The sequence below is a fragment of the Lissotriton vulgaris genome, chromosome 10 (genome assembly GCF_964263255.1).
Source record: "Lissotriton vulgaris chromosome 10, aLisVul1.2, whole genome shotgun sequence".
In the NCBI taxonomy this organism is placed as follows: domain Eukaryota; kingdom Metazoa; phylum Chordata; class Amphibia; order Caudata; family Salamandridae; genus Lissotriton; species Lissotriton vulgaris.
In genome coordinates, this window is record NC_141698.1 from 349,535,466 (window position 1) to 349,552,046 (window position 16,581).

The following is a 16,581-nucleotide window of genomic DNA, read 5'->3' on the forward strand; positions in this document are numbered from 1 at the left end:
TGGGACAGGAACAGACTAATTTGCATGTAGCCAGGTTCTAAGCTGGGATGGTGCAGTGAGCTAAAAAACGGTGATGGATCAAGCCCTGATCTTTGGACTGGGTAAGAGTGGTCTGCTTAATTCAGACACTCTGTTCATCACCACCCCCTTTTCTGAATCATTTGGTCCACCATAAGCGTGGAAGGGTATACTCAGATGTGAGTCCCTTGCTCATTGCACCATCAGGATTCAAGCAAGCCGGGCCGACGACGGCTGAAATGCCAGAAACCGGTCCCCGGTAGCCTGTTTCCTTCCCAGTATAAGAATTGGCTTGGTAGTTTGGTTTGCCCTGTTCCCATCATGCACTGGGACAGGAACAGACTAATTTGCATGTAGCCAGGTTCTAAGCTGGGATGGTGCAGTGAGCTAAAAAACGGTGATGGATCAAGCCCTGATCTTTGGACTGGGTAAGAGTGGTCTGCTTAATTCAGACACTCTGTTCATCACCACCCCCTTTTCTGAATCATTTTGTCCACCATAAGCGTGGAAGGGTATACTCAGATGTGAGTCCCTTGCTCATTGCACCATCAGGATTCAAGCAAGCCGGGCCGACGACCGCTGAAATGCCAGAAACCGGTCCCCGGTAGCTTGTTTCCTTCCCAGTATAAGAATTGGCTTGGTAGTTTGGTTTGCCCTGTTCCCATCATGCACTGGGACAGAAACAGACCAATTTGCATGTAGCCAGGTTCTAAGCTGGGATGGTGCAGTGAGCTAAAAAACGGTGATGGATCAAGCCCTGATCTTTGGACTGGGTAAGAGTGGTCTGCTTAATTCAGACACTCTGTTCATCACCACCCCCTTTTCTGAATCATTTTGTCCACCATAAGCATGGAAGGGTATACTCAGATGTGAGTCCCTTGCTCATTGCACCATCAGGATTCAAGCAAGGCGGGCCGATGACGGCTGAAATGCCAGAAACCGGTCCCCGGTAGCTTGTTTCCTTCCCAGTATAAGAATTGGCTTGGTAGTTTGGTTTGCCCTGTTCCCATCATGCACTGGGACAGGAACAGACTAATTTGCATGTAGCCAGGTTCTAAGCTGGAATGGTGCAGTGAGCTAAAAAACGGTGATGGATCAAGCCCTGATCTTTGGACTGGGTAAGAGTGGTCTGCTTAATTCAGACACTCAGTTCATCACCACCCCCTTTTCTGAATCATTTTGTCCACCATAAGCGTGGAAGGGTATACTCAGATGTGAGTCCCTTGCTCATTGCACCATCAGGATTCAAGCAAGCCGGGCCGACGACGGCTGAAATGCCAGAAACCGGTCCCCGGTAGCTTGTTTCCTTCCCAGTATAAGAATTGGCTTGGTAGTTTGGTTTGCCCTGTTCCCATCATGCACTGGGACAGGAACAGACTAATTTGCATGTAGCCAGGTTCTAAGCTGGGATGGTGCAGTGAGCTAAAAAACGGTGATGGATCAAGCCCTGATCTTTGGACTGGGTAAGAGTGGTCTGCTTAATTCAGACACTCTGTTCATCACCACCCCCTTTTCTGAATAATTTTGTCCACCATAAGCGTGGAAGGGTATACTCAGATGTGAGTCCCTTGCTCATTGCACCATCAGGATTCAAGCAAGCCGGGCCTACAACGGCTGAAATGCCAGAAACCAGTCCCCGGTAGCTTGTTTCCTTCCCAGTATAAGAATTGGCTTGGTAGTTTGGTTTGCCCTGTTCCCATCATGCACTGGGACAGGAACAGACTAATTTGCATGTAGCCAGGTTCTAAGCTGGGATGGTGCAGTGAGCTAAAAAACGGTGATGGATCAAGCCCTGATCTTTGGACTGGGTAAGAGTGGTCTGCTTAATTCAGACACTCTGTTTATCACCACCCCCTTTTCTGAATCATTTTGTCCACCATAAGCGTGGAAGGGTATACTCAGATGTGAGTCCCTTGCTCATTGCACCATCAGGATTCAAGCAAGCCGGGCCGACGACGGCTGAAATGCCAGAAACCGGTCCCTGGTAGCCTGTTTCCTTCCCAGTATAAGAATTGGCTTGGTAGTTTGGTTTGCTCTGTTCCCATCATTAACTGGGACAGGAACAGACTAATTTGCATGTAGCCAGGTTCTAAGCTGGGATGGTGCAGTGAGCTAAAAAACGGTGATGGATCAAGCCCTGATCTTTGGACTGGGTAAGAGTGGTCTGCTTAATTCAGACACTCTGTTCATCACCACCCCCTTTTCTGAATCATTTTGTCCACCATAAGCGTGGAAGGGTATACTCAGATGTGAGTCCCTTGCTCATTGCACCATCAGGATTCAAGCAAGCCGGGACGACGACGGCTGAAATGCCAGAAACCGGTCCCCGGTAGCCTGTTTCCTTCCCAGTATAAGAATTGGCTTGGTAGTTTGGTTTGCCCTGTTCCCATCATGCACTGGGACAGGAACAGACTCATTTGCATGTAGCCAGGTTCTAAGCTGGGATGGTGCAGTGAGCTAAAAAACGGTGATGGATCAAGCCCTGATCTTTGGACTGGGTAAGAGTGGTCTGCTTAATTCAGACACTCTGTTCATCACCACCCCCTGTTCTGAATCATTTTGTCCACCATAAGCGTGGAAGGGTATACTCAGATGTGAGTCCCTTGCTCATTGCACCATCAGGATTCAAGCAAGCCGGGCCGACGACGGCTGAAATGCCAGAAACCGGTCCCCGGTAGCCTGTTTCCTTCCCAGTATAAGAATTGGCTTGGTAGTTTGGTTTGCCCTGTTCCCATCATGCACTGGGACAGGAACAGACTCATTTGCATGTAGCCAGGTTCTAAGCTGGGATGGTGCAGTGAGCTAAAAAACGGTGATGGATCAAGCCCTGATCTTTGGACTGGGTAAGAGTGGTCTGCTTAATTCAGACACTCTGTTCATCACCACCCCCTTTTCTGAATCATTTTGTCCACCATAAGCGTGGAAGGGTATACTCAGATGTGAGTCCCTTGCTCATTGCACCATCAGGATTCAAGCAAGCCGGGCCGACGACGGCTGAAATGCCAGAAACCGGTCCCCGGTAGCTTGTTTCCTTCCCAGTATAAGAATTGGCTTGGTAGTCTGGTTTGCCCTGTTCCCATCATGCACTGGGACAGGAACAGACTAATTTGCATGTAGCCAGGTTCTAAGCTGGGATGGTGCAGTGAGCTAAAAAAAGGTGATGGATCAAGCCCTGATCTTTGGACTGGGTAAGAGTGGTCTGCTTAATTCAGACACTCTGTTCATCACCACCCCATTTTCTGAATCATTTGGTCCACTATAAGCGTGGAAGGGTATACTCAGATGTGAGTCCCTTGCTCATTGCACCATCAGGATTCAAGCAAGCCGGGCCGACGACGGCTGAAATGCCAGAAACCGGTCCCCGGTAGCTTGTTTCCTTCCCAGTATAAGAATTGGATTGGTAGTTTGGTTTGCCCTGTTCCCATCATGCACTGGGACAGGAACAGACTAATTTGCATGTAGCCAGGTTCTAAGCTGGGATGGTGCAGTGAGCTAAAAAACGGTGATGGATCAAGCCCTGATCTTTGGACTGGGTAAGAGTGGTCTGCTTAATTCAGACACTCTGTTCATCACCACCCCCTTTTCTGAATCATTTGGTCCACCATAAGCGTGGAAGGGTATACTCAGATGTGAGTCCCTTGCTCATTGCACCATCAGGATTCAAGCAAGCCGGGCCGACGACGGCTGAAATGCCAGAAACCGGTCCCCGGTAGCCTGTTTCCTTCCCAGTATAAGAATTGGCTTGGTAGTTTGGTTTGCCCTGTTCCCATCATGCACTGGGACAGGAACAGACTAATTTGCATGTAGCCAGGTTCTAAGCTGGGATGGTGCAGTGAGCTAAAAAACGGTGATGGATCAAGCCCTGATCTTTGGACTGGGTAAGAGTGGTCTGCTTAATACAGACACTCTGTTCATCACGACCCCCTTTTCTGAATCATTTTGTCCACCATAAGCGTGGAAGGGTATTCTCAGATGTGAGTCCCTTGCTCATTGCACCATCAGGATTCAAGCAAGCCGGGCCGACGACGGCTGAAATGCCAGAAACCGGTCCCCGGTAGCCTGTTTCCTTCCCAGTATAAGAATTGGCTTGGTAGTTTGGTTTGCCCTGTTCCCATCATGCACTGGGACAGGAACAGACTCATTTGCATGTAGCCAGGTTCTAAGCTGGGATGGTGCAGTGAGCTAAAAAACGGTGATGGATCAAGCCCTGATCTTTGGACTGGGTAACAGTGGTCTGCTTAATTCAGACACTCTGTTCATCACCACCCCCTTTTCTGAATCATTTTCTCCACCATAAGCGTGGAAGGGTATACTCAGATGTGAGTCCCTTGCTCATTGCACCATCAGGATTCAAGCAAGCCGGGCCGATGACGGTTGAAATGCCAGAAACCGGTCCCCGGTAGCTTGTTTCCTTCCCAGTATAAGAATTGGCTTGGTAGTTTGGTTTGCCCTGTTCCCATCATGCACTGGGACAGGAACAGACTAATTTGCATGTAGCCAGGTTCTAAGCTGGGATGGTGCAGTGAGCTAAAAAACGGTGATGGATCAAGCCCTGATCTTTGGACTGGGTAAGAGTGGTCTGCTTAATTCAGACACTCTGTTCATCACCACCCCCTTTTCTGAATCATTTGGTCCACCATAAGCGTGGAAGGGTATGCTCAGATGTGAGTCCCTTGCTCATTGCATCATCAGGATTCAAGCAAGCCGGGCCAACGACGGCTGAAATGCCAGAAACCGGTCCTCGGTAGCCTGTTTCCTTCCCAGTATAAGAATTGGCTTGGTAGTTTGGTTTACTCTGTTCCCATCATGCACTGGGACAGGAACAGACTAATTTGCATGTAGCCAGGTTCTAAGCTGGGATGGTGCAGTGAGCTAAAAAACAGTGATGGATCAAGCCCTGATCTTTGGACTGGGTAAGAGTGGTCTGCTTAATTCAGACACTCTGTTCATCACCACCCCCTTTTCTGAATCATTTTGTCCACCATAAGCGTGGAAGGGTATACTCAGATGTGAGTCCCTTGCTCATTGCACCATCAGGATTCAAGCAAGCCGGGCCGACGACGGCTGAAATGCCAGAAACCGGTCCCCGGTAGCTTGTTTCCTTCCCAGTATAAGAATTGGCTTGGTAGTCTGGTTTGCCCTGTTCCCATCATGCACTGGGACAGGAACAGACTAATTTGCATGTAGCCAGGTTCTAAGCTGGGATGGTGCAGTGAGCTAAAAAAAGGTGATGGATCAAGCCCTGATCTTTGGACTGGGTAAGAGTGGTCTGCTTAATTCAGACACTCTGTTCATCACCACCCCATTTTCTGAATCATTTGGTCCACCATAAGCGTGGAAGGGTATACTCAGATGTGAGTCCCTTGCTCATTGCACCATCAGGATTCAAGCAAGCCGGGCCGACAACGGCTGAAATGCCAGAAACCGGTCCCCGGTAGCTTGTTTCCTTCCCAGTATAAGAATTGGATTGGTAGTTTGGTTTGCCCTGTTCCCATCATGCACTGGGACAGGAACAGACTAATTTGCATGTAGCCAGGTTCTAAGCTGGGATGGTGCAGTGAGCTAAAAAACGGTGATGGATCAAGCCCTGATCTTTGGACTGGGTAAGAGTGGTCTGCTTAATTCAGACACTCTGTTCATCACCACCCCCTTTTCTGAATCATTTGGTCCACCATAAGCGTGGAAGGGTATACTCAGATGTGAGTCCCTTGCTCATTGCACCATCAGGATTCAAGCAAGCCGGGCCGACGACGGCTGAAATGCCAGAAACCGGTCCCCGGTAGCTTGTTTCCTTCCCAGTATAAGAATTGGCTTGGTAGTCTGGTTTGCCCTGTTCCCATCATGCACTGGGACAGGAACAGACTAATTTGCATGTAGCCAGGTTCTAAGCTGGGATGGTGCAGTGAGCTAAAAAAAGGTGATGGATCAAGCCCTGATCTTTGGACTGGGTAAGAGTGGTCTGCTTAATTCAGACACTCTGTTCATCACCACCCCATTTTCTGAATCATTTGGTCCACTATAAGCGTGGAAGGGTATACTCAGATGTGAGTCCCTTGCTCATTGCACCATCAGGATTCAAGCAAGCCGGGCCGACGACGGCTGAAATGCCAGAAACCGGTCCCCGGTAGCTTGTTTCCTTCCCAGTATAAGAATTGGATTGGTAGTTTGGTTTGCCCTGTTCCCATCATGCACTGGGACAGGAACAGACTAATTTGCATGTAGCCAGGTTCTAAGCTGGGATGGTGCAGTGAGCTAAAAAACGGTGATGGATCAAGCCCTGATCTTTGGACTGGGTAAGAGTGGTCTGCTTAATTCAGACACTCTGTTCATCACCACCCCCTTTTCTGAATCATTTGGTCCACCATAAGCGTGGAAGGGTATACTCAGATGTGAGTCCCTTGCTCATTGCACCATCAGGATTCAAGCAAGCCGGGCCGACGACGGCTGAAATGCCAGAAACCGGTCCCCGGTAACCTGTTTCCTTCCCAGTATAAGAATTGGCTTGGTAGTTTGGTTTGCCCTGTTCCCATCATGCACTGGGACAGGAACAGACTAATTTGCATGTAGCCAGGTTCTAAGCTGGGATGGTGCAGTGAGCTAAAAAACGGTGATGGATCAAGCCCTGATCTTTGGACTGGGTAAGAGTGGTCTGCTTAATTCAGACACTCTGTTCATCACGACCCCCTTTTCTGAATCATTTTGTCCACCATAAGATTGGAAGGGTATTCTCAGATGTGAGTCCCTTGCTCATTGCACCATCAGGATTCAAGCAAGCCGGGCCGACGACGGCTGAAATGCCAGAAACCGGTCCCCGGTAGCCTGTTTCCTTCCCAGTATAAGAATTGGCTTGGTAGTTTGGTTTGCCCTGTTCCCATCATGCACTGGGACAGGAACAGACTCATTTGCATGTAGCCAGGTTCTAAGCTGGGATGGTGCAGTGAGCTAAAAAACGGTGATGGATCAAGCCCTGATCTTTGGACTGGGTAACAGTGGTCTGCTTAATTCAGACACTCTGTTCATCACCACCCCCTTTTCTGAATCATTTTCTCCACCATAAGCGTGGAAGGGTATACTCAGATGTGAGTCCCTTGCTCATTGCACCATCAGGATTCAAGCAAGCCGGGCCGATGACGGTTGAAATGCCAGAAACCGGTCCCCGGTAGCTTGTTTCCTTCCCAGTATAAGAATTGGCTTGGTAGTTTGGTTTGCCCTGTTCCCATCATGCACTGGGACAGGAACAGACTAATTTGCATGTAGCCAGGTTCTAAGCTGGGATGGTGCAGTGAGCTAAAAAACGGTGATGGATCAAGCCCTGATCTTTGGACTGGGTAAGAGTGGTCTGCTTAATTCAGACACTCTGTTCATCACCACCCCCTTTTCTGAATCATTTGGTCCACCATAAGCGTGGAAGGGTATGCTCAGATGTGAGTCCCTTGCTCATTGCATCATCAGGATTCAAGCAAGCCGGGCCGACGACGGCTGAAATGCCAGAAACCGGTCCTCGGTAGCCTGTTTCCTTCCCAGTATAAGAATTGGCTTGGTAGTTTGGTTTACTCTGTTCCCATCATGCACTGGGACAGGAACAGACTAATTTGCATGTAGCCAGGTTCTAAGCTGGGATGGTGCAGTGAGCTAAAAAACAGTGATGGATCAAGCCCTGATCTTTGGACTGGGTAAGAGTGGTCTGCTTAATTCAGACACTCTGTTCATCACCACCCCCTTTTCTGAATCATTTTGTCCACCATAAGCGTGGAAGGGTATACTGAGATGTGAGTCCCTTGCTCATTGCACCATCAGGATTCAAGCAAGCCGGGCCGACGACGGCTGAAATGCCAGAAACCGGTCCCCGGTAGCTTGTTTCCTTCCCAGTATAAGAATTGGCTTGGTAGTCTGGTTTGCCCTGTTCCCATCATGCACTGGGACAGGAACAGACTAATTTGCATGTAGCCAGGTTCTAAGCTGGGATGGTGCAGTGAGCTAAAAAAAGGTGATGGATCAAGCCCTGATCTTTGGACTGGGTAAGAGTGGTCTGCTTAATTCAGACACTCTGTTCATCACCACCCCATTTTCTGAATCATTTGGTCCACCATAAGCGTGGAAGGGTATACTCAGATGTGAGTCCCTTGCTCATTGCACCATCAGGATTCAAGCAAGCCGGGCCGACAACGGCTGAAATGCCAGAAACCGGTCCCCGGTAGCTTGTTTCCTTCCCAGTATAAGAATTGGATTGGTAGTTTGGTTTGCCCTGTTCCCATCATGCACTGGGACAGGAACAGACTAATTTGCATGTAGCCAGGTTCTAAGCTGGGATGGTGCAGTGAGCTAAAAAACGGTGATGGATCAAGCCCTGATCTTTGGACTGGGTAAGAGTGGTCTGCTTAATTCAGACACTCTGTTCATCACCACCCCCTTTTCTGAATCATTTGGTCCACCATAAGCGTGGAAGGGTATACTCAGATGTGAGTCCCTTGCTCATTGCACCATCAGGATTCAAGCAAGCCGGGCCGACGACGGCTGAAATGCCAGAAACCGGTCCCCGGTAGCCTGTTTCCTTCCCAGTATAAGAATTGGCTTGGTAGTTTGGTTTGCCCTGTTCCCATCATGCACTGGGACAGGAACAGACTAATTTGCATGTAGCCAGGTTCTAAGCTGGGATGGTGCAGTGAGCTAAAAAACGGTGATGGATCAAGCCCTGATCTTTGGACTGGGTAAGAGTGGTCTGCTTAATTCAGACACTCTGTTCATCACCACCCCCTTTTCTGAATCATTTTGTCCACCATAAGCGTGGAAGGGTATTCTCAGATGTGAGTCCCTTGCTCATTGCACCATCAGGATTCAAGCAAGCCGGGCCGACGACGGCTGAAATGCCAGAAACCAGTCCCCGGTAGCCTGTTTCCTTCCCAGTATAAGAATTGGCTTGGTAGTTTGGTTTGCCCTGTTCCCATCATGCACTGGGACAGGAACAGACTCATTTGCATGTAGCCAGGTTCTAAGCTGGGATGGTGCAGTGAGCTAAAAAACGGTGATGGATCAAGCCCTGATCTTTGGACTGGGTAAGAGTGGTCTGCTTAATTCAGACACTCTGTTCATCACCCCCCCCTTTTCTGAATCATTTTGTCCACCATAAGCGTGGAAGGGTATACTCAGATGTGAGTCCCTTGCTCATTGCACCATCAGGATTCAAGCAAGCCGGGCCGATGACGGTTGAAATGCCAGAAACCGGTCCCCGGTAGCTTGTTTCCTTCCTAGTATAAGAATTGGCTTGGTAGTTTGGTTTGCCCTGTTCCCATCATGCACTGGGACAGGAACAGACTAATTTGCATGTAGCCAGGTTCTAAGCTGGGATGGTGCAGTGAGCTAAAAAACGGTGATGGATCAAGCCCTGATCTTTGGACTGGGTAAGAGTGGTCTGCTTAATTCAGACACTCTGTTCATCACCACCCCCTTTTCTGAATCATTTGGTCCACCATAAGCGTGGAAGGGTATACTCAGATGTGAGTCCCTTGCTCATTGCATCATCAGGATTCAAGCAAGCCGGGCCGACGACGGCTGAAATGCCAGAAACCGGTCCCCGGTAGCCTGTTTCCTTCCCAGTATAAGAATTGGCTTGGTAGTTTGGTTTACTCTGTTCCCATCATGCACTGGGACAGGAACAGACTAATTTGCATGTAGCCAGGTTCTAAGCTGGGATGGTGCAGTGAGCTAAAAAACGGTGATGGATCAAGCCCTGATCTTTGGACTGGGTAAGAGTGGTCTGCTTAATTCAGACACTCTGTTCATCACCACCCCCTTTTCTGAATCATTTTGTCCACCATAAGCGTGGAAGGGTATACTCAGATGTGAGTCCCTTGCTCATTGCACCATCAGGATTCAAGCAAGCCGGGCCGACGACGGCTGAAATGCCAGAAACCGGTCCCCGGTAGCCTGTTTCCTTCCCAGTATAAGAATTGGCTTGATAGTTTGGTTTGCCCTGTTCCCATCATGCACTGGGACAGGAACAGACTAATTTGCATGTAGCCAGGTTCTAAGCTGGGATGGTGCAGTGAGCTAAAAAACGGTGATGGATCAAGCCCTGATCTTTGGACTGGGTAAGAGTGGTCTGCTTAATTCAGACACTCTGTTCATCACCACCCCCTTTTCTGAATCATTAGATCAGGTATAAGCACATTATGCAGAAAACCAGCAATGTGAGCATTAGGGGAAAACAATAGGCATCAACCTTAGGCATATAAACCTTAGGCATATAAACACATTATGCATCATAACAGCAAAAGTCACATTGGGCATAAACACATTAGCATGAATACATTGGGTTTTCAAGGTACATAGATGTGGAGTTAAGAATAGTACATTTATATGTCCCAATATGCTTACCTTTTAATATTTTTTCTCCTGAATACTTTGACTACTTTATTAAAATATCACAATAATCCCTACGCTATATTCGCAAATAATACTGGTAAAAATCACTTCGGGCTTGATATTGTTCAACTCCCCAATGCAAGACTCCTTTCTTTTCCTTTAAACTCAGCTTATTTTGGAGAGGACGTTCAAGTCGTCCATACTAACCATGAGTATAGTACTACGCTACGCTCGCGTAGTTTGCGAAGTTTGTGCTACTTCGCACTACGCGAATTGCACGTAGCACAGTGCAAACACGCGTAGCGTAGCGGTCATTTTTTGCTTGCTCGCGGTCCTCAATGTCGAGTTGGCCAACCATTTAGTTACTAACTACTTTCCCTGCTGGACTTGTGTATGTGTAGTACTTTTGGAACTTGGTCACTTTGGTGTCATTTAAATAAACGGTTGCCTGCTTCCCACATGTAATGCCTTTGTTATTGTGCTTTTCAGGCAGCTGCTTGCAAGCGCTCCACTATTTTATCTGCACATATTTTCCTGACCTTTGGCAATTTTTTTTATCATTTCTACTTACTGTGTTTTTAAATGCTGCTTTTTAGTTTGGCTTACATAATATACAAATATTTGGACCCTGATACAGCCTCTTTCAGCTATTGGCTTATTTTGCCCAGGATCCTTCATCCATCCATTGAATTGAGTCATTGTCTAGACTAGCCCATAGTGTTTAAGTCATACTGTCTTTCTTTAGGTTGTTTGTTTGCATCTCTCCACCTCCACTGAGCTGCAGGAGGGACTGTTTTACATCTGGAAATTATGGACAGTCATCACACATTCAATACTTTAATGCTCCTCTCGCCTGCTGCCTGTCTGTTGCTTTCTTTTTGTCCATACAGTGACACTGCTTTATCCTTTACCAAGTGGCTCCTCTCCCCTGCTTCCAGGGCACTGCACACAGAGGGGCATAATTGCAAGAAAGTGGTGGAGAAAAAAGCCACGCCCCGCCACACATGAAAGCAGAGCTGAACCATATTTACAACAATATGGTGCAGCCCTGCGTTACCCCCTACCTTGGTGCTAAATTTAGCAGCCTAGCGCCAACACAGGCACCTTTGCACCATAGTTCAAGGGTGTCTGCGTTGAGGGGAAGATTGTTTATGTGCAGGAAGGTCTCCCTTCCTGCACATAAACAATCTTTAAATTGTGTATTGTCAGTTCTATGTGTGCTGCTTAATGCAGAACACATATAAGTTACAAAATGTGATTTGTTTTAAAAAGATTGTTTGTGTGCAGGAAGAGTCTCCTTTCTATACATAAACAATGACCTGTTGCTGTTTCTATGTGTGCTGCACAATGCAGCACACATGGAAATAAGCAAAAATGAGAGGAAAAAATAATTTCTCCTAGTTTCGCCTGTTTAAGCGCAGGTTTTCCCTGGTCTTAATTTTGGCAATGCCTCCTATTTACGCTGCCCTTGTAAATAGAGGGCAGCGTCAAAATCAATGGGTGTTGAGGTGGAAGGCCCTCGGTAAGAGCCATTGCCCTCCCCTTTCACGCTGAGTACAGCGTGAAAGGCTGCCTTATTTACAATGCAGCGTTAAGCCTCATTAAGTGGCTTAACACTGCCTTGTAAATAAGGCTAAGCCCCTATCGCCACTACAACGTTGTGAAAAGTAACGTTGTGGTGGAGATAGGGGCTTGTAACTATGCCCCACAGTGAGTGCATCCAATGACTCTATTCTCTTAACTTAAACTTATAAGGGTCGGCTTGTAAGTCACAATGTCAGTCGGGCTAGATTGACCTGACCTCCCCGCTCCATGTCACTGCGGTCACCGATGCCAGTTCTGGGCTTTCAGCCATCAAATAATTACTTTCAGGTGTGTCAGTGTATTTAGTGTAATGAAGTAAACAATAATACAACGCCTAGAATGCACTAGTTTTTTCATATTAAAGCCCAGGTCTAGAAATAGTGGGGCATATTAGCAAGGATCCTTGTTAAAATTATCGCCGTTTTAGCTATAGAAAACTGCCGCTAAAACGGCGATAATGGGCTTGCTAATATGCGTTATAGAATTCCTATAGAAGCCCAGGTTAGATGTCCTGCACATCTAACCTGGGCTTCTATAGGTATTCTATAACGCATATTAGCAAGCCCATTATCGCCAGTTAAGCGGCAGTTTTCTGCCGCTAAAATGGAGATAATTTTAACGAGGTTCCTTGGTAATATGCCCCCTTGTCTGTGATTAGATGGACCGTGGTGGTCAACCTAAGACAGAAGCATTAGCTGTGCCAATGCTTGTTTGTAGCTTGTGGTGCCTTTGCTTCTGGAAGCGACCAGAAAAACAGGAAGCTGATCACTCGCATGAGACAACTTTCCCTCTGGGCTCGTGAATTTCATTGTAGCTCTCGTACATTGGAGGTCTGTGCACAAAACCCACACCTCCCTGCTAATAGAAATTCAGGGGCATATTATCAAGGACCGGTGTTAAAATTATCGCTGTTTTATCGGCAGGAAACTGACGATAAAACGGCGATAATGGGCTTGATATTACACCCTTGTTAATTCCCCTAGAAGACCATGTTCTGATGTTAACCTGTGCTTCTATAAGAATTAACAAGGGCGTATTAACAAGCCCATTATCGCCGTTTTATCAGCAGTTTTCTGTCGATAAAACGGTGATAATTTTAACACCGGACCTTGATAATATGCCCCTCAGTGAGGAGAACTTTTCTTTGATAACCGCAAGTAAAGTGGCATAGACCATAACCCATATGTACTAGGGACAAACAGGCAGCCCCCACAAACACTTGTCAGCCAAGCTCTGTCCGCTAAGACGTTCCCCCAGTTAAAACAGGCATTCACTGTTTGTTAAAACATAAAAGAAATCAGGGTTATCAATAACTGTCCCCTTTTCTTCAAGGATAATAATAGCTCCCGGATAAGAAAAGTTAGGAAAGGAGTAAACCATGAATACCACTTTCATCAATAGTAGTCCCGCGGTGACTGCCTCAGAAAAGACCTTTGCTCATCGCCTCTATTTTAGCCACAAGGTAGCAACGCTTTAATCTATATATAGATATTGAACAATGTGCTACTTACCGGGCTGCCTTTAGGACCTGAGTCCAGTAGGTTGCTGGAGTCTTTTAGGAGCTGATCTGTAAGTGGTGCAGTGTTGAGGACTGTCACCATAAGAAGTAGCAGAGCACCCTCCAGCAAGAGAACCAGTGTGTGTTGTCTCATGGCTGTGCTGGAACTGGAAGGGAGGACTTGAGATAGAAGGGACTATCTCTAATGAAAGATGCTTGATTGTCCTGGAGGGAGGATAACGCACAACTGGATTATAAAGGCTCCTTTGCCTCTAGAAAGGTGATTATCAGATGGGAGTTTTCAAACACTCCCAGGATAAGTGTAATTCTTTGGCGTGTCCAGGCAGCCTGCTACTTGCAATTAATGCAACCTTGACCTAAAACAGATATATATATATACCAACCAAGCATTAGAACTGAACACTTTCCAGAATTCTACATTCGAATTAGGAAAATTGTTGAAAAAGCTCCTAATGCAAGATAATACGAGCATTGGCAAAGCCAATAGGCCTGGCTTTAATGGTTTAATGCATGCAAACTAGCATGCACAAAAGCCTGTGTCATCTTTTATATTTTTTTCAAAAGACACAAGATTAGTAGCCTATGCGCATTTAAGGATGCCTGTGTGTACATATATCAGCTCATTACAGCCAGGCTCACTGGGTTTGCCAATAAATGCTGATCTATGCGCTTCCTATATATCAGGAACACGTCATGAAATTTATAGAAACTACATGACCATGGATTGAACTGGGAGTCTAGTTTTCACAAATGTCTGAGATTGGTTGGTTTCCGTGGGTGCTGGATGACCAAGGACCCAAGTACTGCAGCCACATCTTAAATTCAAGACTGACTGCACATGGGTACTGTTTCAGACCATTGCTCTTCCATATAAAATGTCCATCAATGCATGCCAGGTATAGTTTTATTCTGGAAACGTGTGGCAAAACATTCTTCTCTAGCAGGTATTTTGAGGATGACACAACATACAAAGAAAGTCTACTACAAGGGCACACAATTCAGATTTCACCACTTCTTTTATGTTTATGTCTTGTTTTGACTATGCCATAGTAATTAAAATGGAAGGCTGACCCTCACCTGCATACAGTCCTCCAATTTAGTACTAGGACATTTGCTTTTGCTATCTGGTCTGACATTTGTTTTGTGCACAACTGCCACTTGTGTGGAGTGATGACAGGTGGACTTGTATGTTTGGTTTGAAAGGAGTGTGATTTTAGTACTACCTATGCGATTAGATTAAGGTGTAGTGACCTGTGTTATATTCCTTCTCTGACTTTCTACCTTCTACTTGGATATAAAATCCTTAAGATAACAATTCCAGTCTATCTGTGAGACCTGATTAAAACATGTGTGTGGGGGCAGGTGCATCTTTATTTATGCCACACCTTGGCAGCTTGTATAGGCTCATAATGACCTGTCTTTCTTGCCTCTATAGCATTTTCACTATGCTTTACAGGAGCCTTTCTAGAGGTGAAATTAGGCTTCTAACTGCACTGTTACTACAAAAAATGTAGTCCACATTTACCACCATCCTTCTCCTTCCACTGTGTTCTAGTAAAATGCAGGTTGTCTAAGGACCTTTCCGGGACCCACTGGTCAGAACCTGAGAGAATAATTACATTTGAATAGTGAGGGCGAAATCCTGAAAAAGACTTTGCAAAAATTCCTGTATAGATTGCCAGAAAAATGTAGCCAAATAAAGCACAACAGCCACAAGTGTCAATCAATCAATCAATCAATCAAGAAATTAGTATAGCGCGCTACTCACCCGTAGGGTCTCAAGGCGCTTGGGGGGGGGGAGGTCTGCTCCTGCTCGAACAGCCAGGTCTTGAGTTGCTTCCTGAAGGAGAGGTGGTCTTGGGTCAGACGAAGGTGGATGGGGAGGGAGTTCCACGTCTTGGCTCCCAGGTAGGAGAAGGATCTTCCTCCCATGGTGGCTTTTCGGATGCGTGAAATGGCTGCGAGGGCATGGCTGGTCGATCGTAGCTGACGGGTGGGAGTGTAGAAGGTCAGGCGGTTGTTAAGGTACCTGGGGCCCAGGTCATGGAGGGTCTTGTGTGCGTGGGTGAGGAGTCGGAACGTGATTCTCTTGCTGACGGGGAGCCAGTGGAGGTCTCTCAGGTGTCCGGAGATGTGGCTGTGAGGGGGGATGTCCAGGATGAGTTGTGCGGAGGCGTTCTGGATTCGTTGGAGTCTTTTCTAAAGTTTGGCTGTGGTTCCGGTGTAGAGGGTGTTCCCGTAGTCCAGTCGGCTGGTGACGAGGGCCTGGGTGACCGCCTTCCTGGTTTCGGTGGGGATCCAAAGGAAGATCTTACGGAGCATGCGTAGGATGTTGAAACATGATGATGAGACGGCGTTGACTTGTCTGGTCATTGAGAGTGAGGAGTCCAGTATGAATCCCAGGTTGCGTGCATGGACCGTTGGTTTGGGTGCACTGCCAAGGGCCGGGGGCCACCATGAGTCGTCCCATGCAGAGGGTGAAGATCCGAGGATAAGGACTTCCGTCTTGTCTGAGTTCAGTTTCAGGCGGCTGTTCATCATCCATTCGGCTACGTCTTTCATCCCTTCGTGTAGGTTGGTTCTGGCGGTGGCTGGGTAGTTGGTGAGGGAGAGGATCAGCTGGGTGTCGTCGGTGTAGGAGATGATGTTGAGGTTTTGTTGGCGTGCGATGGCCGCGAGGGGGCTCATGTAGACGTTGAAGAGGGTGGGGCTGAGTGATGATCCTTGTGGTACGCCGCAGATGACTTTGGTGGCCTTGGATCTGAACGGGGGGAGGTGGACTCTCTGGGTTCTTCCTGCGAGGAACGAGATGATCCATTCTAGAGCCTTCTCTTGGATTCCGATGTTGCTGAGGAGCTGCACTAGGGTGCGGTGGCAGAAAGTGTTGAACGCTGCGGAGAGGTCCAGGAGGATGAGGGCCGCTGTTTCCCCGTTGTCGAGCAGGGGTCGGATGTCGTCAGTGGCTGCGATGAGGGCAGTCTCAGTGCTGTGGTTGGCTCAGAAGCCGGACTGCGAGTGGTCAAGGGATCCATTCGTCTCGAGGAAGGCGGTGAGCTGTCTGTTGACGGTCTTCTCGATGACTTTGGCAGGAAACGGGA

General features: G+C 47.5%; 1 long non-coding RNA gene across 1 annotated transcript in view; it reads right to left on the reverse strand.

The window, feature by feature from the left end:
* Window positions 1-13,689, reverse strand: part of LOC147685228 (uncharacterized) — a 28,757-nt gene extending 15,068 nt beyond the window's left edge. The window contains exon 1 of the long non-coding RNA XR_015300419.1: window positions 13,476-13,689. This is a non-coding gene — a long non-coding RNA (uncharacterized LOC147685228). The remainder of the gene's footprint in view (window positions 1-13,475) is intronic.
* Window positions 13,690-16,581: the final 2,892 nt, after the last annotated feature.